Here is a 26,878-nt window from a genome sequence, read left to right on the forward strand (position 1 = left end):
TATTTATTCTTGCCCATGTGATAGTTCCCAGTAGGTGTTTTTGTTCAGCGGGTAGCTTTCCTCTGTGCAGTGAGTGACTCTGGGTCCCACTCTTCGACCGTGCCATAGCTTTCCATGGTAACCTGTTTTAGCTGACAGATTGGCGGGATAAAGAATTGGGGAGGGTACATCTCCCTTTAGCATGCTTTGGTCCGGATGTGGCACATGTCCCTTCTGCTCAGTCTTCAGGAGAGATCTGACTATGTGCCCAGACTTAGCTTCAGGGGAATCTGAGAAGTCTAGGTTAGCCATTTGCCCAGAGAAAAGAATAAGAAGTGTCTATTAAACAGCTTTGTTTAACACTTAGCCAAGCACGTCCACTCACTCTCCTTAAAAAGCTTAAACGATGATGAGAATTAAGTAGTAAATAAAAGCCAACACCCGTCATTGTTTTTGTTCCTTTCATTTTATAAGTTCAGGTATTTTCATCTTCAGCATATTAAAAACCTGGCTTTTGGTCATTTCCAGCGGCCACCACTTACCATTGGGCAGTCCCTTACCATACCATTGTTTAATGCCGCTCTGTGGCCTTTGATGTAGTCTTTTACCTCAGAAGCACCTATCTTGGCCTAGTTTTTATCTGGCAGTTCTGTAGACTCCAAAGAGGCTAGGGAGGATCCTTACAAATCTTGGTTCCATTTTACTTAGTTTCCTTAAGAAATTAAGAAAAGTAAAAAATTGACACATGGTAAGGGTTTCATGGGGACTGGGCAGCGTGGATGAGGGAGCAAGGGTCGTATAGCTAGCTATTTGTTTAGGTTACTAAAGACTGAACTCATGTTCCTATTTGTTCATTGATACAGCTTTCTTTTGTGATGATTACTCTTTTAGCTGGGAACTGAACTTTCCTCTTCTCCGTCAGCATGTAGGGCAGGTGAGACTCCATCACCAGCTGCCCTGGCTGTGTCTTTGTGTCGAGCACATTGCATGGAAGCTAACTGTGCTTTTGGACCTGGAGTAGGGGGCTGCTAGCCTTCCAAATGGTTCCCAGTCTCCACAGGCTCTGACGGTGCGGGACGTCTGTCCATCTCAGTTATTACAGTTGATAATGTATTTGCTTTTATTTTTGCGATGACCCTTTTCTTATATTTATCTTTTCTACAAACATTGGTTCACTGTTGTTTTGTGCAAGATAGCAAGGAGAGGAGATGTGGCCATGAATACTTGCGGAGTCCTTGCTCCTCAGAAGGCCACAGTCTACTAGAGGAGATGACAGTAATAAACAGTAGTTGACATTTATTGAGCATTCTCTGTGTGGCGTGTTCCACTTAAGCTCTAATCTGAGCAATAATGATATGAGCCAGTGTGTCTGATGGTCACCATTTTATAGAAAGAAAATGACAAGTTTCAATAGTTCTTGAGGAACTAATCTAAAACCATAATTCTAAGGGAAGGGTCAGGCTCAGGCTCAATTAGTTGGGCTACAGGATCCTTGCCCTGTGCCACTAGGTGAAGGAGACGTACGGGAATGAGGTTAGCTGAGTTGTATTGGACGTCCACTGTACCAGAAAAAAAGAAATATGCCCAAAAGTAACTTGACAAACTGTTGGGGATGCTGCAACAAGTTCAAGGCCAGATGGGGCCAGTGGAAAGATGGACAGAGGGGTAAGACAGAGCTGAAGGAGTAATTGAAAAGGGTTTTTCCGAGTGCTCATCTTGAGTGCCATAGAGGAGTTACAAGTAGAAATGTGGTATTTTGTGAACGTAACTTGGTCATAGTGTGGGGCATGGCCTGAGGTAGACAAGAGCTGTTCCAGAAGAATTTTTTTGCAGAATCTGCAAACAACAAATGAAGTTCTGTAGCAGAGATGGAGTGAGAAAGAGGGAGCCAGAGCAGGGAAATCACTGAATGAGGTGGAGAGTTGTGTCACCAGCAAGACAGCAGACAGGTAGCTTCATTGTGGTCACTTCGGACTTTTATGCAGGTGACTGGATGGGTGGGTCTGGACCTAGGGAAGAGGACTAAGATTCAAATATAAATTTGCTAGTAGCAAATTGCAAAATACTTGAAGTCATGGGAATACATTCCTTGGGTAGAATATGCCAATAGAAAGAATAGATGTGGCCAAGGCGAGCTCCGTAACAGAAATAGGGGTGCAGGCCCTCAGTGGAGGAGATCCCAGGTATGGGACAAGCCAGGGGTTTGGGTAGTAGCTGGGGCCAGAGAGTTGACCAGATACAGGATGGAAAAGTGCCATTGGATTTAGCATGGGGAGTTTGGGAACCTGACCAGAGGACCATCCAGAGACCAGAGAGGTAGCAGTCTTGGCACCTGCCTCAGCACAGCAAGTGCAGCAGTTGGACATGTCATCACAAGGAATCCACTTACAGAGTTTTTCAAGGGTGCAGGTCATGGAACCTAGAATCTTAAGGATCGTATAGTTCACGCTAATTTCACTTGAGGCAAAATGAAGTCCAGAGAGAATTGGTAACCTATTCAAAGGGCCAAAGTCCCCAGATTTTGAGCCTTTCAAAAGTTAAGGTGAGGGGTGAGGTTTAGAGCATGGAGCTGAGGTGGGGTCTGGGTTTGATCATCCCAGATGTGTGACCTGATCTTTCTTTACTTATTTCTTTATTACTATTATTATTTGTTTAATGTGTGAGATGGGGGTGGTAAATGCTTGGGAGTACAGGTGTCTGAGGAGGTCAGAGGTATCAGATCCCCTGGAGCCGGAGATAAAGACAGTTGTGAGCTGCCTTATGTGGGTTCTGGGGGCTGAACTAGGGTTCTCTCCAAGAGCATTATACATTCTTAACCACTGAGCCTTCTCTCTGCTCCCATTTCTTCTGAATTACTGGTTCTCAACCTTCCTAATGCTGCAGCCCTTTAATACAGTTACTCAGGTTGTGCTGTCCCCAACCATCAATTTTCATTGCTACTTTGTAACTGTAATTTTGTAAATATCTGTGTTGTCTGATGGTCTTTTTGGAGGGGGGGGGGATTGTTTGTTTTTGCTTTTTGAGACAAGGTTTCTCTGTGTAGCCCTAGCTGTCCTGGAACTCACTTTGGAGACCAGGCTAGCCTCAAACTCACAGAGATCCTCTTGCCTCTGCCTCCTGAGTGCTGTGATTAAAGGTGTGCGCTACCACCACTCTGCGACTTTTCCAGTAGTCGTAGGTGACCCTTGCAAAAGGGTCACTTGACACCCCCCCCCCCCAGTGGGTCACTACCCACAGATTGACAACCACTCCATTTGAAGTGGAGTCTGAGAGAATTGACAGATGTAAAGCACTTAAAGTCACACCCCACATATCAGTAAACCACGTGTTTGCTGTTCTTAATGTATAATGTGTGCACACGCACATGTGCACACAAGCATTTAGAAAGCAGTGATCACATTATATTTGCTCATGATCTCGAGCGACACTGTGTTTGTGCATGAGTTTATTGAAAAACGTATTGTTTGTATACTAGGAAAATTTGAGTGTTTAGAAAGAGATTTAATGGAAGACTGTCAGTCGCAGATCAAGATATGTTAGGAAAGATAGGAAATTTGCTTATATGGTGTGGTTGAAACAGCATTTTCAGTGAGTCTTTTTTAAGACGTGCAGAGTCTTCTTTATCCCTGAGAACAGAAACATAAAGGCATTCCAGAGTCAACCCTGTAAAGGGTTTCTTTGTTTCCATCCGACAACCAGAACTGTAACCTATTTACACTTCAGTCCCTGGAGTTGGACTTTCAAATGTATCCTGATTTTGCAGAGGAAAAAGAAGCTACAAAGTAGGAAAATCCATGCATTGGATTTCTGAAAAGAAAAAAAAGAGCTGGGTTATTTAGAGAAATATGATCATCTTCCAGAGTTTGTAGTCGAGCAAATCTAATTTTTAGCTCTTAAAACAGCCTAAGCAGCCTCAACAACATTATCTAGATGGGCTTGGGTGACATGCGGTATAGACAGCTTCGGGGTAAGTGACACTCAGACTTGATTAGGACGCAGTAATCCTAGAAGGATATAAATTGAACTGGATTTACGGCCTAATAAAAACGTGGGAAGAAAAGATAATGCTCCCTGACTCATGGAACTTGAACAGTGTTTGCTAGACTCGGAGTTGTGACATTCAGATGGGAACGCTTCTGTTGGTCTCCACCTGGTTCCACAGGGCCTGCCCTGTCCCTCCCTCGGGATGGGAGGCTGCCTTGGTCTTCTTGGGTGCGTTTAGGAAGTACAGATCCCGTTCCGCATTAGTTTTCCCACAATCTCAAGCAACACTGTGCTGTCTTGGGAAAGTAGTTATTGAACATCTATTTCCTGTAATCTTTAGTGAGGAAAAAATAATTACAGTGTCAGAAAGGCTTAGGTTATTGCTCATTCCTATTCCAAAACCTTTTCCTGAGAATTACATGGTTTGGTCCTGTACTCCCCTCACTGTTTCTGTTGGTAATAAAAACATATACACACCTTACCACGGCTGCTTGCTCCTGTCTGAATATGCTGGACAGATAACACCAGCCTTTTATTGAACCCTGGAGGCCTGTGTTTGCCATTCTACACACAGTAATTTTTCTTAAATCACAACAACTCCTTGTGACAGGGACAATATTATTATCCCCATTAGTCACATGGGGAGACTGAGGTTCAAACCTGTGAAGTCACTTGCACGTGTCACACAGCTAATACCTAGTGAGGCTGGGCCTGGGTGCTTCTCCCTGCTTCTGAAGGCTGTTTATACCTCGTTCCCTGTTCTTTTGCCTTTGCTCTGCAGTTACTATGTCATGTGCTAGGGGACAGACAGGCACCTTTACCCCACTGTGAAAACGTCACTCCTGATGTAGCCAGTGAGGACTCACCTCCTGAGAAGCCCCCTTCACCCTCCCTCAGAGCTCCCACATCTCTTGCTTACCACCTCCTGTCACCCTCGTACAGCCTGACTCATGCCACAGAGGGAGGCAGATGGGTGGGGGACAAGGAGTACTGGACTTTTACAGTGACATGGAAGCCCTTGGCAAATCAGGGGTATGTGGCGGTGATTAGCCAGGGTAGCATCCGCCACTATCCCATGACATTATTAGACCCACTTAACAAGAAAACTGAAGCACAGAGGTTATGTGATTTTTGTCAAGGCTGATGAGTGGCAGAGCTGGGGACCTACACCCAGGTGGTCTGGCTCCAACGTCTGTGTTCTTTCCTTTTGTTCTGTCTCTCAAAAGAGATTGTGATCCATGAGGGAGAGTCTGCACCCAGCAGCTCCTGTGCCAGCACCACACAGCTAGTGTATTGAGAGCATCGGGCCTTTTATTCTTCCATCCACCCTGGCAGAACAGCAAACAGGTAATAAAACCAGGTTTTCCCTTATAAGAAAGAACACTATGTCAGCACTGGTATTGCAGAGTACCGGGGGCCCTGCTGGAATGCATGTTCCCAGGCCACTTTCTGATTACAGTCAGACAGCCAGGGTGGATCACTTTGAAATCTCAGTAGCTGGGAGGAGCCATGGGAAGGAGGCGGAGGAGCTTCTAGAAGGCAGGGAGTGCAGTGAGTAAGGAGTCCCAGCTCTGATGGTGGGAGCAGGTAGGAATTGTTAGAAATGATCCCCCAGCCAGAGTTGGGGGAGCCTTGGCCTCTGTCACAAGAAGACCTCTTCACTTGGCATTTTAAAGGTTTCTAAGTCTGCTCCCTTTGAATGTGCTAGTGGGATTTTATCTGGTGAATTCAGACTCTCTTTTGTTCAGAGCTCCCATCTTTGAGGCACCCCAAAATAGCAGGCTTTTTAGAAGTTGTGTAAGGAGTCCATCTGCTTTATAGGAAAAGTAGGGCTTTAACGGAAGATTTGAGTGAGGCAGTTTTCCTTTCCCACAACAGAGCCCAGGGAACTTTCCCCAGTCCTTCCTTTAATCCCAGAAAAGGTGAGTGGTCTGCATGTCTGTGACAACCTGTCCGGTTTAAACTCCCCTGGCAGCAGAAGAGCGCCAGGCAGCCCCATCATTTCCACACCTGTTAAAAGTCATAACATTTTCAAATATTGACACTAGTAAAATTTGATTTTTGTCTCAATTTTATTTTAATCTCAGCACGTGAGTCACATAAGAATGTTTTAGAAAGGGTTCACAGTTTCTCTGGTTATTCTCTCGGTTTGGAGAATGTACTTTGGTCTAGTTTCTTTTCTAACCCAGAAACGCAAACACAGCATCTTCTTGTTTTCGGACACAGGCTCCCAGCCTGGCTTATCAGCAAACCTTAACATTTTGTCATTCTTACTGTTTATCGTGGTGTCCTCCTGGACAGGGTCCCTCTGTGCCAGTTCATTGTACACCTTGGTCTGGTCCTCATTCTCAGAATACAGATCCTTTGGACTCTGGCTTGCAAAGACCATTTGCTTCACTCCCCTGCCTCTGGTTTGTCAGCAAGAGCTAGCTGGTGTTGACGCTGGTTCCTCCTGCGTGCTAACAACCCACTGAGTAGGAGGCCAAAGACCAGATTCCTGAGATTCTGAGGCCTTCAAAGCCTCCATGGTCTCCATGTCATTTCTCAGTTAAACCTGGCTCACCTCACTGCTTAACCAAGATGTCTGTCCCCACCCATATATCTTTAACACGGATCATCTGTTCTTGCCTTCATTCCCCTCTCCTAGACCCCTAATCGCCCCTTTCCCTTAGAATTCTTCCCGTTTGTCAAGGCCCAGCTAGAGGCCCAGTCTCTTCATTTTCTTACATTAAGTATTTATATCTCTCAGTAGCTTCCTAATACACAATACCTTGTGTTATTAGTTATAACTTGATATGAGAAATCCCAAGTTTAAGGAGTTTTATGACTTGCCCAAGTTAGTTCTCCAGCTGCTAATTTAGCTAAGACCAGCACTCTAGTTTCCCAAGGTCCTTCCTTATGTGGCAGTCCTGTCTTTTCAAGAAATTGATGTCCTTTTCGAGCCAGCATATTACTTGCTGTTCCATCTTTTTGTCTGTCCATTTACAGCTTATAGTAGTGCAACCCACAACTAGAAGGCCAATAGATGCTTCTTTAGATGGGCCTGGAGCAAGGTCGGGTACAGCTGGTTTCCTGGATGCATGTTATTAGACCAGCATCTTCCTGAGCTCTCGGGTGTCCTGGTGGCAGAAGATGCATTCCCCACTGACTATGGTGTAGGTTTAGCAATTGTCCTAGACTGTTCGGGATCTATCATATCTTGAGAATGGCATGTATTTAAAGAACTCGGTTCGGAAGTTTTAGCTTTTGGCTGAAAATGTCAGGTGGTCAGGAAAGTAGTGAAGTCTTTCCTCTCTGCCATTAGGTTTTTTTCATCAACAGTTTTCAAAGGGAGCGGGGGGGGGGGGGGGGGGGGGGGGGAGATAAGACATGAGGGGGAGGTTATCACACTGCAGAGTGACGTGGGAGACCCGGGAGAATAAGCAGAGTGGTTCCGCAGCTGGAGGAGCCCGGAAGCATGTCGTAGTGAGTGGTGAAAGAGAAGGGGTTGCCTGGGGTACAAGGGGTGTGCCCTGCAGCCTCTGAGGCAGAGAGAGCAGGGCCTCAGGGCCTCACCCACCGTGTCCCGGCCCATTCCTGGCCTCCACACTGGACTGAGTTCCCTCAGCTATACAGAAGGCAGCTTTGTCTGTGGAGTGCCTTCTCCACATGGCATCATCTGAAGAATCCCTTTATCAGGGGAGGAGGGTTTTATACCAGATTTAAGGTCCTATAAAGTAAGGATTTGACACTGTAGCTCAGCTTCAGCCTTTATTTCTTTCTTTCTTTTCTTTTTTTTTTTTTTGTCTTTCAAAGGAATGGTAGGAAATGAGCTTTTTATAAAATGTTTTCCATGGTTACAGGAGGGACGGTCTAGTCATTTTTGTAACAAAAGACACAACAGCACAATGGGCGGTGTTTGTCAGGGGTTCATTAAGCGTCTTCTGAACCACCTGTGGCCTGCGCCGGGGTTCCTCATTAATGGCTTCCCCTACCTAGCCTCACCTGAATGCTGGGTTTCATGTGCGTGGGGGGAGGGGGTGGAAAGAAGGACGTTTTCCATGGATGTAGGGCAGCTGCAGACGCGAACACACCTGGTGTTCACTGTTGTTGGCAAGGCTGTTGTGGTCTTTGGGAGGTGGGGGTGGGGTGCTTGGCTTGCTTTAAACCAGGCACAGTCTAGGATTTAAAATTTCCCTGTCTCCTGCCTTAAATGTAGGAGGTCACACACGGCTCTGACAATATGGACCTTTGGCTGCCCTCTGTTGGCATCTAATGCCACCACCTGACTTAGGTACCCAGTTCGTTCATGTCCAGCCGCTTTGGTGCATGCCGTCATCAATACTCTTTTAGTAGCAGTAGTCGAGAAGATTGAATAAAACTGTGTGTGCACGTATGTGCTTGCTGGTTACGGTGTTCTTGCATGTTTTTAGTAATACTTCCGGATGGAGATGTATCTCAAGAAATCTTTCCTTGTGTGGGCAGTGCCTCAGATAACCCTTTTGTTCCTGGATCCTCAGTCAGTTTAGAATCCACATTGTCTTTTCAGGTAATAATTTGGATTCTGTGTTCCATCTTCTTGGGTGAAAATTCTATGATCCTTTTCTTACCCTGCCTACAACTAGGGCTAGCGGCATAGAGAGTGGGCCAGACTTCGTCCTTTTCTTTGTAAGTACAGTAGACTGAGGAATTCTCACTGGTTTGTCATGATGGAACATACTCTTGTTTTTGGGTGGCTGGAGTTGGAGATAGTTCTCTTAGAGGCTGAGTTATTCTGTGGAAGCCAGTGAGGGGTGCCTGGGAGAATCTAAGAATGTGGTAGAAGGAACACAGCCAGGTGCTTTGTAACGTGCTGGTAGCATATTAATCTATCCATTCCAATCTATTAATCCACCTATTTCAATCTGTCCTGGAAGTGGATAGATTACAGCCCATTTCTTCCAAGTATGACCCAGAGAGACTTGATGCTTGTAAGATTGTAGTCCTCCTCATTACCCAACTGTGCTCCCACTCAGACTCCACCACGGGGAACAGTCCAGCACACAGAAGTGATTGAGTCTGCTGTATGTAAGGCAAGCCTGTCTGCCTTCCCTGTTCATCATCTCCCACTATGACAAAGCTCTCTCTCTTTATTGGATGAAACACCTTGGCCCAACAACAGTTCATCCTTAGACCTGAGAAGGAAGACTGTTCTTCCAAAGCATCCATCTGGGCTCTCATTGCCTTCTTTACTAATGAGGGAGATGTTGGTGAGGCAGGAAGAGGTGGAATAACGGACAGAAGAGGATGTGGAGAGTCTAGAAAAGGTTCAGAGAGCACTCAGCTTCAGGATAGCTTGTGACTAGATGGATCATAATAAATATCTGGATTGGCCCAAAAAAAAAAAAAAAAAGCTGGGCGGTGGTGGCGCACGCCTTTAATCCCAGCACTCGGGAGGCAGAGCCAGGTGGATCTCTGTGAGTTCGAGGCCAGCGTGGTCTACAAAGTGAGTTCCAGGAAAGGTGCAAAACTACAGAGAAACCCTGTCTCGAAAAACCAAAAAAAAAAAAAAAAAAATCTGGATTGGCACCCCATTGGAACATAGAGGGTTCTTTTTGTTTTGTTTTTGGTTTTTTTTTTTTTTTTTTTGGTTTTTTGAGACAGGGTTTCTGTGTAGTTTTGGTGCCTATCCTGGATCTCGCTTTGTAGACCAGGCTGGCCTTGAACTCACAGAGATCTGCCTGGCTCTGCCTCCCGAGTGCTGGGATTAAAGGAGTGCGCCAACACAGCCTAGCGAACTTGGAAGTTTTTAATGGTTCCCCTCAGGGCAGTTTTGTGACTTTGATTAGTAGTACTTTTGACTTTGGAATGGGAAAGCAGGTCTTATGGTGACCTAGAGTTAAGTATTGAGTTGACTAGTTAAGTGGGCAGGGTATTCTAAGAAATTAAAGAAAACATCAGTTGAATCAACTGAAAGTAGAGCCCTGGGATGGGTTGTAGGCTTGAATTGAGGATGATAAGGGCCTGATCTCTGAGGAGTTAACCCAGTAGGTATGTTGAAGAGAGGCAAAAGGTGAAGAGTCTCCAATAAGGAGACTCAGGGAGGTGGAAGGTTCCAGCTGGATGCTGATGCAAGGGTGGCTCTTTGTTAAACGAGTTTCTGCGCAGCAGTAGAGAACCTATCCAGAGTAGGGACATGAGATGTAAAGAGTTTGAGAATGGGAACCATTGGCCCCTATTGCTCTTGGTTCAAATGTTTATAAATATTTTGAAAAAAGGATGTATGCATGGGTTGCTTTTATCCTTAATGAGTGTTCTGGGCCCTGGAGACGTTGCATCGTGAGTGTTTGGACAACGGGAATCATTTTTAACTGATGCTCAGTTTTCTTTTTATTTCTCCCAATTCCTGCTGCCCTGGGACTCTCCCCATTGAAGGCTAAGGATCCTTTTACTTTAAGGGGAGGACAGAACATAGCCGAGGACAAGAGTTCTTTGCTTAGCTGTTGATGTTCAAGCAGGCCTTTCAAGCATGTTTCAGAGACCAGAGTTAGCCCAAGCCTTCATTTAAGAGGCAGACTTTGTTAGGAGGAAAATAATTGTGGGTCCCAAGGACCCACACCTCAGAAGGCCAGGCATGTCTATGTGAATGAAGGTCATGGTGAGGGGGAGCTGCAGGGCAGTTCCCCTTTGAATGGAAAGCAGACATCCTCCCCTGGGTTAGTGAGAGAATCCAGAGACTGGGAGAAGTCGACTTAAGGGGTGGGTGGTCACTGAGACCCATGCCCCTTCCTCAGATTCCTCAAAGGCGCCATTCAGATGTTTGTAGCACATATGTGCCCTCTTACCTGTGTGGAACTTTGGGAAGAAACCACTTTAAGTGTGCCCTGCCGTGGGCACATTTAGGCAGAGCCAGGCCCGGAGGGTGTCCCCTCTGGGTTCCCCACAGCTTGTACATGACATAGGGAGGAACCCTGAGAGTCAGTCCTGCTTGCTCTCTGAGTGGGTGTGGAGTTGCTGAGAATTCTGGGCTCTGAGTGGAGGGTTGAGAGAACGAAGTATTCCTGTCTCACCCCTGGAGGCTGACTGAGATCCTACTGCAGATACTGCCAAACTCTAGTGAGGAGTTGACCAGTGTGTCAGCAGACCTAAGCCCACACCCACAGAGAGAGGATGAACTACCCCATAGGGGCCATCATCGCTTGGACCAGACCCCCCCTGTCACTGCCATGGTCTGTCATCTTCCCTGGAGGAAGGAGGGAAGGAGTGGCTTGTGAGTTTAACTGACTAATTGCTGGAAGCAACCAAAGTCTTAACTCCTAAGAAGAGACTGGAGCAAGATTGTATTTTTCTGTCATAAGCAGAAATATAATGTTAATAATTAAGTTGAATTCAACCATTGAGAAATAAAGCAGCGTGTTTTAAAATACATGGTTGAGTGTGCACCTCAAGCCGGAGCAGGTAGGCTGTATTTTTACTTTGAGGTAGGGCAGGGAATTCCTTTGAAGAAGTCATGGCTCAGGATACCTGTGTCAGGCTTACTTTGAGTGAGAAGTGACGGTCCACCCTTAAGGCTTGAGCTGTCTACTTGGAACCACAGAGTGTTGCGAGAGGTTTGGCTCTCCAGGCTTAGCTGCTGAGAGTCCTTGCCAGTGCTGTGGAAGAAGGGACCTCAGGTCAGGGAAACACATATGTACATGCCTTTCTCGGACTTGCCCTGATATTGGACACTAGAGGAGAAATTTTACTATATGTTCCTCTTGTTCACTACTTTGAAAGAAATGGGCAAAATGCTAGAGATGATGTCCCTAAACACAAGGGGAGGTGCCCTTCGTTTTTATTCAGTCCCCATGTACTAAATAAAGCATCCGTATGCAGGGATTCATTTCCAAGTATAATTCCTAAGTACTTTCCAGAACACTCAGATGAGAGGGAGAAAAACTCTTTAATTACATTTCACTTCTCACTGACATTCATACAAGGATGATGCTGCATTTAGGAAGATGTGTTTGAAAACCTGTGTGTCCTGAAATACCTAGTAATTTTTGAAAGGAAACCTCTAGGCCTGTTTTTAAAAGCATGTGCTGGTTGGAGGTGTGGTGGGAGCTACCTGATGGGGCAATGCTTATGGATTTTCCTGCCAGAAAATTGCTGTAACATTCTGTGCTAATTTCAAGCCATAAATACATCCCATGTTTCCCCTTGTCTGTCAGTGAGAGCCAGGAGAGCTAGAGATGGGGTACCGCGATTTAATTGAAAAGAGTCACTAAATACGATTCTAGAACTGAAATATATATATATATCTATATCGATATATATATATATCGATATAGATATATATCTGTGTTAGTTGGCAAGTTAAAAAAATTGGATTTGTGAAATAGTTCTATTTAAAGACTAAATAAAATAACATTTCTGAAACTTATAAACATATGTATGTACACATTAGAGAAACAGTCTCTTACCCTGTGCATTAGGAATGTAGAGTGGGATTTTCTACTACGAACTTAAGTCAGTTTTTAGTACTCATGTCACTGGTATTTTTTTTTAATGAAGAATGAGTTTATTTTCAATTTTCTCATAAAGTTATTGCAATCCCTTCAGAAATTACATTTATGATTAGTACTTGAAATGGATACCTGTGAGTAAGACTTTATTTCTACTTGAGAAAGTGGCTCTGTATGCAGGTGAGGTTCCCTGACATGCTCAGAGCAAATTCTGCTAACTGGAGGCTCTTCCCAGACATTTTCCCCCCATAACGAAGTGTGTAAACATTTTTGTCTAATAGTTTCACAGGGCCTTCCTCCTTATTTTAGAATTGCTACCTCCAACAAATATCTACAATTCACAATTTAGCGGACTAAGTTATTCTGTAGCCCTTCTGAATGCTTTGTCTCGGATGATAGCGGATCAGTCTTTTCTGCTCCAGTCCATCCTAGTGCAGAGCATAAACTGTATCCAGTTAAAACCAGGAGCTCCTTCAAAAGCTTGTCACATGGCAGGCTGGTCCCAGATATCAAATACAGTCTCAGAATTGAATCGTGGAGACTCTTCAAGTCCCCCTCGGCTCATGTGCCCAGTTTCCTCCATGCTGTCACTGGGATAAGCTTCAGCATCATCTGCTCATTTGCCTTATTCTTGTTAGAACTGCAGTCGGCTCTCAGCCTCGAGAGCTGAAGCCATTGGATGCTCCATTCACTGCCTTCTTCAGAGATTTCCAACTGGTGTGGAACAGAATACACCTCAGCTTGAGAGGACTTGTCAATCACAGTGTACAGTGCATCAGGTTGAGTTAGTGTGGTTTCTCCTATGTGGGCCACGCAGCTGATAGGCGGCAAAAGAGAAAGTGTGTGCTCCTGGGAAGTGCTTTTGGCATTCAACAAAAAATTTGCCAGTCAGCTTTTCTTTCTTTCTTTTTTTTTTTTTTCGAAACAGGGTTTCTCTATGTAGCTTTGCGCCTTTCCTGGAACTCACTTGGTAGCCCAGGCTGGCCTCGAACTCACAGAGATCCGCCTGGCTCTGCCTCCCGAGTGCTGGGATTAAAGGCCTGCGCCAACACCGCCCGGCCAATCAACTTTTCTAAATGGGAGTATGTGATGTGGTCTGTCAATTTCTACACCCTCATTTCCTCTTGTATTTAGTAGGATTTAGCCACTTTCTTGAATGCAGTTATAAATTAGATATGCCATAACCGAAATTTAAGTAGCTTTCTGATCCATAATGATCTGAAAAGCAAGACCATGGTTTTCAACATCACAGAATGTACACTTCTGTTATTGGGCAAAAAGTCATTTCATCTCCTATGTAGAACTTGTTACCATTACAGCAGCATTCACCACCACAGGCAGTTCACCTGTGACAGATGAAACGTCCAGAAGGTTTATTTTGATCCCATGAAATAGATGGGAACGCCCATTCTTCAAATTGTCTTTAAAATACATGATAATACTAGTGTAAAACCTGGAATGCCTTAGCTGTTGATGACGGCGCTTCTTCCAATAAAGGTAATAAATACATTAAAAGCTTTCACTGCACATCCCACACATGCACACACATCAAAACCTAGTTTTGGAATGAGCAGAACAATTTAAGAAGAGACATTTGCTTTAGGAGAACCGTGTTCCCCTCAGTGTAACGGTAGGGAGTCTCCTGCAGGCACATGAGTGAGGTGTTGCCACCAGCAGTCTTAATACAGTAGCTGTGGCCATCTGAAGTAGTGTGTGATGCTTCTGTAGCGCGTTTGTGATGTGTGACTTCAGTTGGGGATGTTACCCTGTGTCTCCCATGGTGGACAGTAAATTTCAACATGCATTTTGTGCTCATTCACATTTGTTTTCAACTTTGTTGAAAAACAAGATTTGGGGATGGGTGTGTAGCTCAGTAGTAGAGTTTGACTAGCATGAAAAAGAAAATCAGAAATGCAGTACTTAATTTTAAAAGTTAAACTTGCATTTTTTTCTCCTTTTGCCTCACTGTGGCCAGAGAAGATACTGGAAGAGTCTAAAAAGCACAACCATTCAGTAAATGGCATAGGTACTGTATTGAGAGAGGCTGGTTCCTAAAAGCTCCATAGTAGGTCTGTTTCCTGCAGATACTTAGTGTCCACCTGGTTCTGGTTTGTGCTTGCTCTGAACTCTCCTAGCTGGTCTGTTTCCTGCAGATACTTAGTGTCCACCTGGTTCTGGTTTGTGCTTGCTCTGAACTCTCCTAGCTGGTCTGTTTCCTGCAGATACTTAGTGTCCACCTGGTTCTGGTTTGTGCTTGCTCTGAACTCTCCTAGCTGGGGTTCTGTGCATCTCTGGCCCAGCATGGTGTGGCTCAGGGACATCTCTGTCTGACAGGAACAGCGGTATGGAAGCTTGTTTCACTGCTAGTCAAGACTGGATGGAGTTAGCCAACCTGAGTTTCTCTGTCCAAGGCCCTCTTGTGAGTCCATGGTGAACAGCCCTCATGTTGTCATTGAAAGGAAGGTATTCCTTGTGCCATGATTGGAAAGAACAGGAACAAGATGGATTGTCAGTGTTGAGGTAAAATTCCCTTCACTGTACTGTTCGTCTCACTGGTGGGCAGTTCTGTATCAGAAAAGCATGAGTGTAACCTGATTACAAAGCCCAGGCCCGAGGGGGCGGGGCTCCAGTGACACTCACTGGAACAGTGTGGGTAGATGGTTGCCCTGCGGGACAGTCACCCAGTCAGATGAGGCAGTTCCCACCTGCTTCCCACCTTCCTCTGTCACTGACTGTGCGATATTCCCACAGCTGTGTTCTGCCTTCTTCTACTCTGCCATCCAGTCTAACTTCTGCAAGGATAGAGTGAGCTTTTAAAGTCTGTCACGGCCACGTCTTTTCCCTCAGTGTCTTCCATGATAGAATGTAGACTGGCTCTGTGCACCCCCCCCCCCATACCTGTGGCATTCTTTGTGTAACTCACATACGAGTCTTGCTAAGGTTGTGCATGTGTTCACATATATATGTTTATACATATCTAGAGGCATAGAACTTACAATGTCCATAGCTCATTTAAAAAATACAGACTTACGCTTTTAAATAGAGCAATTATACACAAAATCTGAGATTTCTGGCTTCTCTTGGTGCAGTGCAGGGGGGGGGCGGAATTCCAGAAGATACAGCAAAACTACACTGAAAAATGGAAAAAAAAAAATTTGTGTCTGGGTCTCACCATGTATCCCAGGTTGGCCCAGGACTCAAGATCCTCCTGTCTCCGCTCCTGAAGTGCGGGGTTGCAAGTGTGTGCTACCATGCACACTTGTTCCTGTACATTGTTTTAATGTGGTAAACTTGACTTGATATTAGAAGGGAAAATTGAAGGCACTTTCCTTATTTCATGCCTATGCTGGTAAGGAAATTCAGGTCCCCATCTCCAAGTTTCTAGTGTTATTTCTATCTCCAAAGACAGTTGAGAGAGCAGGATGTGTCTGGACCATCCTGAGGCAATGCCTCCCTCTTCTCCTGCCATCTTCCAACCCTTCTCCACCTCTTGGAGGAAAGTGTGAACTAAAGGGAGCTAATTGTTTGCAGCAGCAGATGAGAGACTTTGTTTTAAGCACATGTGGCCTATATAACTTGACGGGGTGCTCCCCTGGGTGATGGGGGTGGCATGTGAAAGCTGCTGGGGACATAGGACACTGGGGTAAAGGGTACTTTGAAGCTACAGTTTTGAGACTGTGCTTTTGAACAAGTGTTTTCTGTTGCTTCTCTTTTTAAAGCATGCCACTGTTCAGTTTTATCATGAATGCCTTTCCAAGGACAGTAAATGGCTTTACACACTATGACATCGTTTCCATAGTAACTAATGTATTTTAGCAAAGAGAGACTGTGATAGAAGTAGGCTAAAAGGGACAGATACAGAACTGGCACAGTGTAAAATGTAGGGCAGTGTGTGTTGTAGTAGAGATCTGTGTGTGTGTGTGTGTGTGTGTGTGTGTGTGTGTTTCCTGACCTGTTCAGGAAAACCTGTGATTAGCTCTTGACTTATTAATATGCTAACAGTTTCTGCTGCACCCAGCACAATCTGGTATTTTGCTGACACCATTCCTCCGGTCAGTACTTGGGTTTTTGTGTGTGTGCTTGCTTTAATGTGGCCACCATTTAACATGCATTTGTTAGCAGAGCCTTCCAGACAGGCTTGTCTCTCCACACTGCTCCCAAATCACCAGTTGGCCACATTCATCCTCTGGGGATTTTAAATTTGGAAGCCAGTGCGCACAAGCCTACTTTCAAATGTTTCTACTAAACATCCGGTCCTGTGTGTGTTGATCCTGGATTTTAAGTGGATAGGAGGGATTGTGTCTCTCTGCTCCATGCTCATAGAGTGTGTTTGGGCTATTCTGGTATATGACTGTACAAGCATCTTTTATGTTCTTAATAAATCTCCATGGATGAGCAGGTGTTACTCAAATTCCTGTCCAACAGAAAGAGAAACTGAGCCACAGTCCTTGTGATGTAGACATTACATTTTTAACACATAGAATCATAAACGGCAGTTTTACATAAAAACTGAGATTTAATAAACTGTCTAGCAGTGTCTCCGGGCAGGGCAGGGTATGACTGACCAGCCTCATCTCACCTGCCTTGCATATTTATTCCTGCCTGGCCCTGTGGGTTTTAGTGTGTGACCCTTGCTGCACCCACATGCCCAATCACAGAGCACATAAATAGCAGGGCTAGGGCTAGAACTTTGTTTCCCAGCCAGCAGCTTTCTCCCTGGCTATGGACCAGACATTTCTATTTTAGAGTGCACTTGATAGGTCAGAGGTGAGAGGCATCATTAAACAGTATAGACTACATTTTGCTTCTTCCTAATTGAAATCCACCCCGCAGTTGATGGTATTTGAGTACGTTGTTATTGTTTGGTATACTTCTCGTACTGATTCCCTTTGTTGGAAAACATGTGTGCTCCCCATTGTGGTGTGCAGGATGAAGGTGTTAGCAATAAATGTTATATTTGCATATGCACAGGAAAACTGGCTGGAAAGAAAAAACTCCAGTATAACATGGGTTCCGTGTGTGTGTGTGTGTGTGTGTGTGTGTGTGTGTGTGTGTGTGTGTGCGCGCGCGCGCCCACCTGTAGCCTCAACTGTCATCACAGAAGTATTGACCACCCCCTTTTCATTAGCTTAGTACTCCCAAAAGAGTACTGGACAGTGCCTGGACAGTGAGGTGTTAGCTTTCTCTCCCTAGCCAGCTATGGGAGTTCAAGCATGGCTACCATACCCAGCTGTTTGTTTAGTGTGGGGTCTGGGGGTTAAACTCAGGTCTTGTGCTCGCTCATAAGGGGAGTACTCCACCAACTAAGCCATCTACCAGCCCCCGATTTCTGTATTTCACAAAATTTTCAGTGGGTATATATTACCTTTTTAAGGAGGCATAGTGAATATTATTTATGTAAGCAAAGATTATGTGAGCACACACAGCATTGGCTGAACCCTTTGTCCTACTCCATGCATGAGAGACTCAAGGCATCCCCAGCCATCTTTGCCTCCATGACAGACTAGGGTCTTCCCCTGATGCCAGTGTGCCATCTCGTTATGCTCCAACTTTGTCACTGCCCGAGTCACCATTTAGACATACGCTTATCTGGGCCTGGACTGGAGTGGGGACGTCAGGAGAAGAGGCAGCAGTCGGCATCAGGTTTAACCTTCTGTGTGTCTAGCACAGCCTAGGAGAAGGAGCTAGGCTGGAGCTAGAATGAATGGTTGGAGGAAAGTCATTTTTCCTAGGGAAGCAGGGTGCTGAGGGAAACCTTGCAATAAAGGGCCTTGTCTGAGCTGGGACTTGTCTCTGGGGCCTGATCCAGCTGTTGGGCACACAGGCAATCAAGGCCACGAACGTGGATGGCTCCAGACACTGCGTGTCTGTCCGCAGCTGCACAGGCCTTGGGGAGCCCACTGTCAAAGTGGGCCTGTTTCTGGTCCCCCGGCAGGGAGCCAGGGCCACCCTGCACTGGAGAGCATTGAGGAGCTTGTGTGTGTTGTCTGTCCCTCAGCTTTCTGTGGGATTACAGTGGAGTCTGGCCCTGCCTGGTCTTGTTTTGTGCTTTGGATTCTGAGTTAAGAATAGCCGAAGGAACACTTGTCCCCGTTGACAGGCTTGATATCCAAGTTGCTATCAAATGGCAGTTTTATCCTCTGTTGCCACTGACATCACAGCACGTACAGCTCTGAGGTCCCACTTTGGTTGTGACTGAATAGAGCTGTGATCACTGGAGCAGAAAGGAGCCATTTAGACAGGACTGTGTGTCCAGTACTGTGTAGATGGTTTTGACAGGTCAGTGAATGTTGTAAACCTTTTGCAGGTAGTGAAAAGGGCTGAAAGTGGAGTGAAGAAGACACCATGACGGTGGGGGGGGGAGCTCACCTCCTTGATCCCCCAGTCTCCCGTTTAAAAAGTCACCCAAATAATGCCTTAAGTCTTGAATTTCTCACGGCCCTTAAATCTCCTTCATCACCTAGAAGATAGGATTATGGTAGTAGTTGGGAGAATTTCAGTGACTCAGTCACTGTGTGTGTGTGTGTGTGTGTGTGTGTGTGTGTGTGTGTGTGTGTGTAGGTCAGAGGAGGATGCTGGGTGTCTTCCCCTGTCACTTTCCAGTTTTTTTTGGTTTTTCAAGACAGGGTTTCTCTGTGTAGCTTTGCGCCTTTCCTGGGACTCACTTGGTAGCCCAGGCTGGCCTCGAACTCACGGAGATCCGCCTGCTCTGCCTCCCGAGTGCTGGGATTAAAGGCGTGAGCCACCACTGCCAGGCGCACTTTCCAGTTTTTGGGTGGGGGACAGAATCTCTCACTTCAGTGTTTCTGTTATCCTAGGATCATCCTTTCCCCTCCTTTCAGTGCTGGGATTACAGGTAGCTGGCCCTGCCTGGCCTTCGTGTGGGTGCCTGGGATTTGAATACAGGTCTTCCCGCTTCACATGGTATCCTTATCCACTGGACCATCTCTTTAGCCTCCTTGAACGCCTCATAATTACCTTTTTTTTTCTTTTCTTTGTTACTCATATATTTTAGAGCATAGTGTTGAGTTTATTCACCTTTTTAAAAATGAAAAGAATCACCAAGAAGTGATTCATAAAGAAGAGGCAAAATTTCTCAATAGTATGTGTGCCATTTATTTTAAAAAGAAGCCCTCAGGACTAAGTTTAAAGAGGTAAATGGTCTTCCGGTTGATTGTAGGTTGAGTTTGCAGGGGAGTATGTTCTCTATACACTTTGCCCACCCCCCATCCAACACACACACACACACACACACACGCACACACACACACGCACGCATACACACACCCCACTCTTCCTACAGGAAGGAGTGCGGTCAGGTCATTAGGCACTCTGCCCCTGCCCCGTTCACTGCTGCTCTCATCCATCTCACCGGTGGCACACCAGCACCTGTGTGCTTCAGGCACAGGGCTCACTACTTCCCTGAGCTGCCAGTCCAGCAGGAAGACATGATAAAGTGTAGTAAGAGCTCAGCAGAGGGGAAAGTTGGTTCTGCATAGAAGTGCGGGCAAAGGAAAACTCAACATTCGATTGCAAACTGACTAGTAGAAAATTACACTCACCCCGCAAGCTGGGTGAGGTGAGAGGAACAGCATTCACCCAGCGCTAGTAAAGCCTGCGGCTGCCTCCTGGGACAGGGGAGGGCACAACACTCTGGAGCAGAGGTGTGCTCCTAACTCTAGACTTCTCAGCCTGGCCTACACCTTCCCTCTCAGCCTGGTCTCTCCCTCAGTTTCCCACCTTCCGTCCTCCACCCTGCTGTCAGTCAGCCTCTCTACTCTGGAGAACTTCCAAGTCGTTACCAATACTGTGTTGCTTCGACTGTGCGCTGCTAATTCTGTGAGTACCTGTTGCAAGGTTCTGGTGTGTGATGTCCCTGGGCATTGGGAAGCCCTGGGTCAGCAGACGCTGGAAGATGGCTATGCTGAGAGACTTCAAAGTTGGTAACTCTTGGTATTCATTTCGTTGCTCTTTATTTATGTTTTTAAAGATGGGGACTCATGTAGCCCCTGCTGGCCTCCAATTCACTGGGAAGCCAAGGGTGAGCTTGAACTCCCAGGCCTCCCACCTCCCCTCCTTAGTGCTGGAGTCACACGCTTGTACCACCACACCAGATCTTGGTTTCACTGTTATAGTTATGTATAACCCCCAAGGCTGGAGGGTTCCATGATCTAAGCCGTTGGCTGTACAGCTGCTATGGTAGGTTTGTCCTTTGGTCTCCAGTCCTGCAATAGACCACATATTTGGGTATTATGATCAGTCTTTTTCATGAGAGTGTCTGGATCACTTTAGTTACGTCTGTGATCTGAAACATCAGGACTACCACAGCAAAGAATAAAAGCGTGGAGAGTATCCTACTGTCCCAAAGCCCACAACTGAATATGCAGCAACTATTTATAATGTGTGAACAAGTACAGTTTCATCAGTTACTCCGTCACTGCATATCTCTGTCTGCATGCACATACAGGGAGTTGGAGAGATTTCCCTTGTCTTAAGCCTGGAAACCTAAAACTTGGATTTCCTACAGTCAGACTTGGATATAGTTAAATCAGGAAAGTTGGCTAGTTTTTTAATGACCTTAGAAAAGCAGGTAAAATGTTTCCGTTTTACTTAAACATTATAGCTACTTTCTATATTCTAACTTTCAAAAATAATAGCTTTGAAGAAAAACAGTATGTGGTTTCAGAGGCAAATGCCGCTCTTCGTTCTAGATGGGGTTGCCATGTAAATTTTTCGTCTACATTTGTTTTCTCCATCTATGTTCTCCTTGAAACAAGGTAGCTGATGAAGCCTAACACTGTGCCAAGCTGTCTTCTTGGGAGGCTTTGAAGTCAAAACTGTGGCATCCCCCTTTGGGTTTATGGCTGTAGATTCATAGACTCTTTGTTAGTTAACCATCTGTTTAATAAGCCTGAAAAAGGAATTGGATGGTGCTGTATGTGTGTGTGTATGGATGGAGAAGACTGTGCAGTAGTGAGCCAGCAGCTCCAGCTCCAGTGGGCTTTCAGCTTTCCCGTTGGTACCAGTTGCTGGAGGGAAGTTGTGCGGGGAAGGCGAATTGCTTCACAGTCTGTATGGATTGGGCATCCGGTGTTGTGCAGTTTTGCGGTATGTGTGCACAAAGAGGGGAGCATATTAAATTCCCTTCCTATGCTAGAAAAGGGTGAGGACTCTTGAAGTGCTCTATATCAGTGGAAGGAGCCATTCCCTTGAAAATAGAAAACTCTCTGTTGTGACCTTTAAGTCAGAGCAACTCGCCTAACCCCTGGAAGTGTGGAGGAAGCCAGCGTTTCACAGAAATGTCGCCTTTAGTCAGACGTCCCAGTGGCACTGAATTACCCTTCTCTGAGTATCAGGAGCTAAGTTAAAGTTCCTGGGGAGAGAGAGCCACAGTGCTACAGCACAGTGGTGTCGGCCCCCAATGGGCTAACCACCAGAGAGGGCCATAGACTGTGGCTCCTTCATGGTTTTGGGCAGGACAGCGTGGCTCAGCAGCCACAGAGATGGGCCTCCATGGTGGGTCTCCTGCTTGTCTGCCGTGAGTCCATGGTTTCAGTGCCCACTGCAGAGGACAGTATATGAGTTTCTAATTCTTTCCCCATGGTCAGAGTCATCTTTGATTAACGAAACAGCGATGCTCCTGTAATTTATGCACCTTTTCAGATGGTACAAAAGTTTTGTTGTGTACACGTGGGAGGGGATGCTTTTGATGGGAATAGTAATTTACTATAGGGGGTGTTTTAAACCATGGACCAGGAAGAAAGTTGGTAAAAACCGTACTGCAAAAGCATGAGTGCCACTACTAAGATAGAGATAGAAAAAAAATGTTTCTGCTCCTCTGTGTTTCTGATTCCTCAACTCAGACTTCACACATTCAGCATAAATCCTTCAACCATTTTAATTGTTCTTTTAAGATATTTTACTAAAACAGAGCTTTTATTCAAACAGCTAAAGGCAAGTAGCAAGCCATGCACCATAATACTGACAGGTTGTAGGCAGTTACACACAAGCTGGAGGTCTCCTGTCTCACCCCTCAAACTGCAAAGGGGAATGTAAAGTGGGCATGGGCATCATCAGAATCAGCACCCAGGCTTGTGGTGGCACCAGGTCCTGAGGGCATCTTGGGGCTAGCATGCCATAGACTGCTTGGTAGAGGCTGAGTTAGTGGACCTGCAGAAGGAAGCTCGGGCTTTCAGGAAACAGGCCATTGCAAAGAGCAGGTTTTGTGGCCATGCCTGCAGTCTCAGTGCGTGGTGGGCTGAGCAGGGGGATCTTGAGTTCAGTGCCGGTTTACACAACAGAGTGAGACTGTGTCTCCAGAAGGAAAAGACACCCTAGTTTGACAAAGCAGGAGAATTGAGGAAATTTGGGCTGAGGCCTGGAGAGAGATTTGGTTTGGTTTTTCTTTTCCTTTGAATTAGGGCCTCATTCTGTAGCCACACTTTCCCTTGACCCAGGCTGATCACTGATTCAGCCTCCTGAGTGCTTTGATGGCGGGTGTGAACATCTCACTGAGCTGAAATACTCATTCCCTATGTGCCCCACGATGACTTGTTGAGACTCTGCGGAGCGATGTGTGTGTGCACGAGCGTATGGTTGTACATTCATGGTTTCTATCCTTTATCCTTCCTGTCCCTAGAAACTAAGATCTGATGCTGCTTTCCTTTGGTGGCAGACTTTGCAGTTACAGGCAGGTGTCTGTGGTAACCGTAGCAATTATGTGAATGAAGACACTTGTGGACAGTTTGTCTTCAACAAATGGGAACTGTGTGGTGGTGCTTTGTGGTGGTTCACGTATAGAAAGTATTTGGTTCTGTTTTAATGTTCTTCTTTCTAATGTTCGTCTTTCTTTTTCTTCTGCAGTGTTTGGAAAGAACAGGATGCTGATCTAGACGTGGAAAAAGTAAGTTGACAAGTTCTGTGCTGAAGGCAAGTGCCTCATGAATTAGAAAGCCTTTCTCAGTGGAACCCTGTAATTGCAATTGAACCATACGGACGGTTGTATTTTCTTGTATTTATTTATTTATTTTGAGACATGGTCTCAGGTAGCCCATGGAGGCCTTCAACTCCTGAGGGTGTACCTGTGGGTGACCTTGAACTCATGACTCTCCCACCTTTACCTCCAAGTGCTAGGATTATAGGCATGCCCCACTGAGCTCCATAGGTTTTTAAGATAGAAGTTGACTTGTAGATAAAAATTGGCATACAAAATATGAAGAAAACCCTAGTTCACTTCAGTCTGGACAGTGATCAAAACAGATGTTTTAGCTCCAAGTTAGGTCTCCTCTCCCTAAGTAAAATGGAACAGCTGTGGTCCAGCTGTGTGTCCAGCCTTTCCAGGATGGACAGTGCTCTGTCTTTAGACTAGTTAGGGGCCCTCCCTGTTAGCCCGTTCCTTGTCACTTTTCCTCTACATGCAAATGGCTAATGCTTACTATGCCCCGGTTGTAACTTTGAGTTACGGCCACTGTGTAATAGGTCATTCTTTCATTTGGTTAACGTGTGTGTGTGTGTGTGTGTGTGTGTGTGTGTGTGTGTGTGTGTGCACGTACCCCCACTGGGTGTTAGCTATTATATAGTGACAGAGATGTGCATAGGTCATTATGTCACCCTGTGATGGTGCTGCACTGGAGCAGTTCTGGAAGCCTAGAAAGGGCAAGCTATCCAGTGGGCTGTGTGAGCAACCACTCTTCAATCTTTATACAAGTGTGGCTGAATCTGTTCTGGATTCTCTTCTCTCTTGACCAGATGTAATCATACTGGCTATTCTTGGGGAGTCCATTTCACCCAGCCGCATTGCCCGGAGTGTAATTTTCATCAGGTCTCAGTTTATTCCTCACCTTGGTGCCTTGGAATGCTACTCCATCATCATCATCAGAAGTGAGCTAGAGTTAGCTCTCATTTTGATTATCAGTGCAGGGGAAGTTCTTCTCCATGACCTAGAGCCCCTTTGAATTTGGGTGAGTGTTTTTCTTTTAAGTTAAGGAAATACATTATCTGAAACATTGATCTAGAGCAGTGGTTCTCAACCTGTGGATTGCAACCCCCTTGGGTTGCATACCAGGTATTTATATTACAGTTTACAACAGTGGGCAAGTTACAATTATAGAGTAGCAACAGAATAATTTTATAGTTGGGGGTCATCACAACATGAGGAACTGTTGAAAGGGTTGCAGCGGTAGGAAGGTTGAGAACAACTGATCTAGAGCAGTCATTGAAACATTGATCTACAGCAATCCTGACCCTCTTATGCAGACCTCTGGCCGCTGCAGAATTTGTTTCTGTGATCTACTTTGTTCATGAGCTTTTCAGCTCCTACCTACAAGGGTCTTAGGGAAATGAAAGTCTCTAGTTGAGACAAGACAGAGGACGCCATTTGGAAATCTCTGTGCACTTGGTGTCAGGAGTTGAAAAGACTGTCCCTTACGGAAGGTCAGTCCACTGTGACCTTCATTAGTCAGGCCAGGCTCACAGCAGATGGGACCTTTGGGTGCCCAAAGACACCTCAGGACTTGCCCAGGAGACGTGTGATATTACCCAGGCTGTGAGCTTTCCCTGCTCTCTCAGGACTTGACCCCGTGGGTAGTAACTACAGGGAAGTTACTCTAGGTCCCTTATCCCAGGCAGACAGTAGGGCTTGGTATGTGGAGTCAAGTGAAGGGTGAAGGAGTTAACCCTTGTTTCAGTTTTTAACTCTCTGTAAGACCTTGGGCTAGTTATTGCTCTTGTAACTTCATTTTTCCCTACCACGAAAGTGGGCCCAGATGAACACTGTTTTACATCTTTAATCATAGCACTTAGGAGGCAGAGACAGAAGCAGGTGGATCTCTGAGTTCTAGGCCAAACAATGGTCCATGGTGAGACAGGTGAGTGCACACACTCTCACACACACACACACACACACACACACACACACACACACACACACACACACACACACAGCTGGAGAGTTTTATCTCCGGGTCCCGCCAAGCCCCGGCAGTCCGACAGCCCACTTGTAAAATAAACACACAGACGCTTATATTATTTAAACTGTTTGGCCTAATGGCTCAGGCTTCTAGCTATCTAGTTCTTACATCTTAAATTAATCCATTTCTGTAAATCTATACCTTGCCACATGGCTCGTGGCTTACCGGCATCTTCACATGCTGCTTGTCATGGCGGCCGCTGGCAGTGTCTCCCTCCGCCTTCCTGTTCTCTCAATTCTCCTCTCTGTTAGTCCCGCCTATACTTCCTGCCTGGCCACTGGTCAATCAGTGTTTTATTTATTGACCAATCAGAGCAACAAATTCGACATACAGACCATCCCACAGCACGCGCGCGCGCGCACACACACACACACACACACACACACACACACACACACTCCCTCTCCCTCCCTCCTGTTCCCTTCCTCCTCCCTGTCACCCTTTTAGAACTAAGTAAAATTGTCCTTGTTTTGAATTTAGAAACATAAACCATATGTATTTTTAACTTTTTGATGTAGGTATTGTACCAGAATGGGAAAAGGGCTGTTGGTCACGGGCTACAGCCTTCTCAGTCAGGTCTCCTAGGGAGAGGGGCTCCTGGAAGACTAGGCTTTGCTTGCTGCCCCTGCAAGGACGTGGCCAGCAGCCCAAGTATCCAGCCATGTGGTGAGCAGGTCTGACTGACCACATTGTGGGGATTACAGAATAAAGGGTGCTGAGTCAGAGGTAGGAAATACTTCTTAGATGGTAAAGTGAATTCTAGCTGCCTCTGAAGGGCTCTGCCTGTACCCTCAGTCAAGCACCTAATGACTTGAAAATCACTTAATGCCTTAAGAGAGTTCACCCTTTGCAAAACCTGAATTCAGACTCTTTCCCAGTCACTGTTCGAGGGCGATGAGCTCAGTGTACCGGCTCTTCCTTTTGACGATGTTTATGCATGCCAAAGTCAGTCTGGTACAGGAGTTCCTCCATTCTATAAACAACTGACTCCTGATAACCTGTGAGCAGAGACGCCACTGGCATCATAGTGTTTGCCTGGAACATGGACATTTGGGTTTCTTCTAGTTGTGGATTTTGTGCAGACAGAACTCTGTATGGGAAGTGAACTTTATTTTAAATGCTGACCCTCACACAAGCCCACACCAGTTCTGAATTACTTGATGTCAGTAGCTAATTGAATGGTGCGTTTTGTGCATATTATACGACCCAGTAGTGCCTACCCATGGGGACATGGCCCCCACTGTGAGCTGTTCCAGGTCCTGTGATTTTATCAGGAATTTCAGTGAGGTCTGTCTGCATCCAGAACCACCTTTTTCCCATAGTGCACTTTACCTTGGAATGGATATAATATTTAAGTCAATGTATTTGTGTGCCTTCTTCTAGAACATTTTATGAGTACAATGTAAGAAAGCAGTGCCCAAAGAGCTATCCCATGACACCCCCACCCAAGTTCATGGTTGATGGCTATGGGTGTTTTCAAACCTG

At 45.7% G+C, this 26,878-nt stretch overlaps 1 protein-coding gene across 3 annotated transcripts in view; it reads left to right on the forward strand.

The window, feature by feature from the left end:
• The window catches only part of Fyn (FYN proto-oncogene, Src family tyrosine kinase), a 198,093-nt gene that overhangs the window by 2,571 nt on the left and 168,644 nt on the right, over window positions 1-26,878 (forward strand). For 2 of the 3 annotated variants that reach the window (XM_052751428.1, XM_052751431.1), the window contains exon 2: window positions 23,289-23,328. The gene's annotated coding sequence lies outside the window, so the exon portion shown is untranslated. Of the gene's footprint in view, window positions 1-23,288; window positions 23,355-26,878 lie in introns of all 3 variants that reach the window. The other variant, XM_052751429.1, reaches the window with a different exon arrangement.

This window comes from Peromyscus californicus, unplaced genomic scaffold, assembly GCF_007827085.1.
Source record: "Peromyscus californicus insignis strain IS unplaced genomic scaffold, ASM782708v3 Scaffold_22__1_contigs__length_63687245, whole genome shotgun sequence".
NCBI lineage: Eukaryota > Metazoa > Chordata > Mammalia > Rodentia > Cricetidae > Peromyscus > Peromyscus californicus.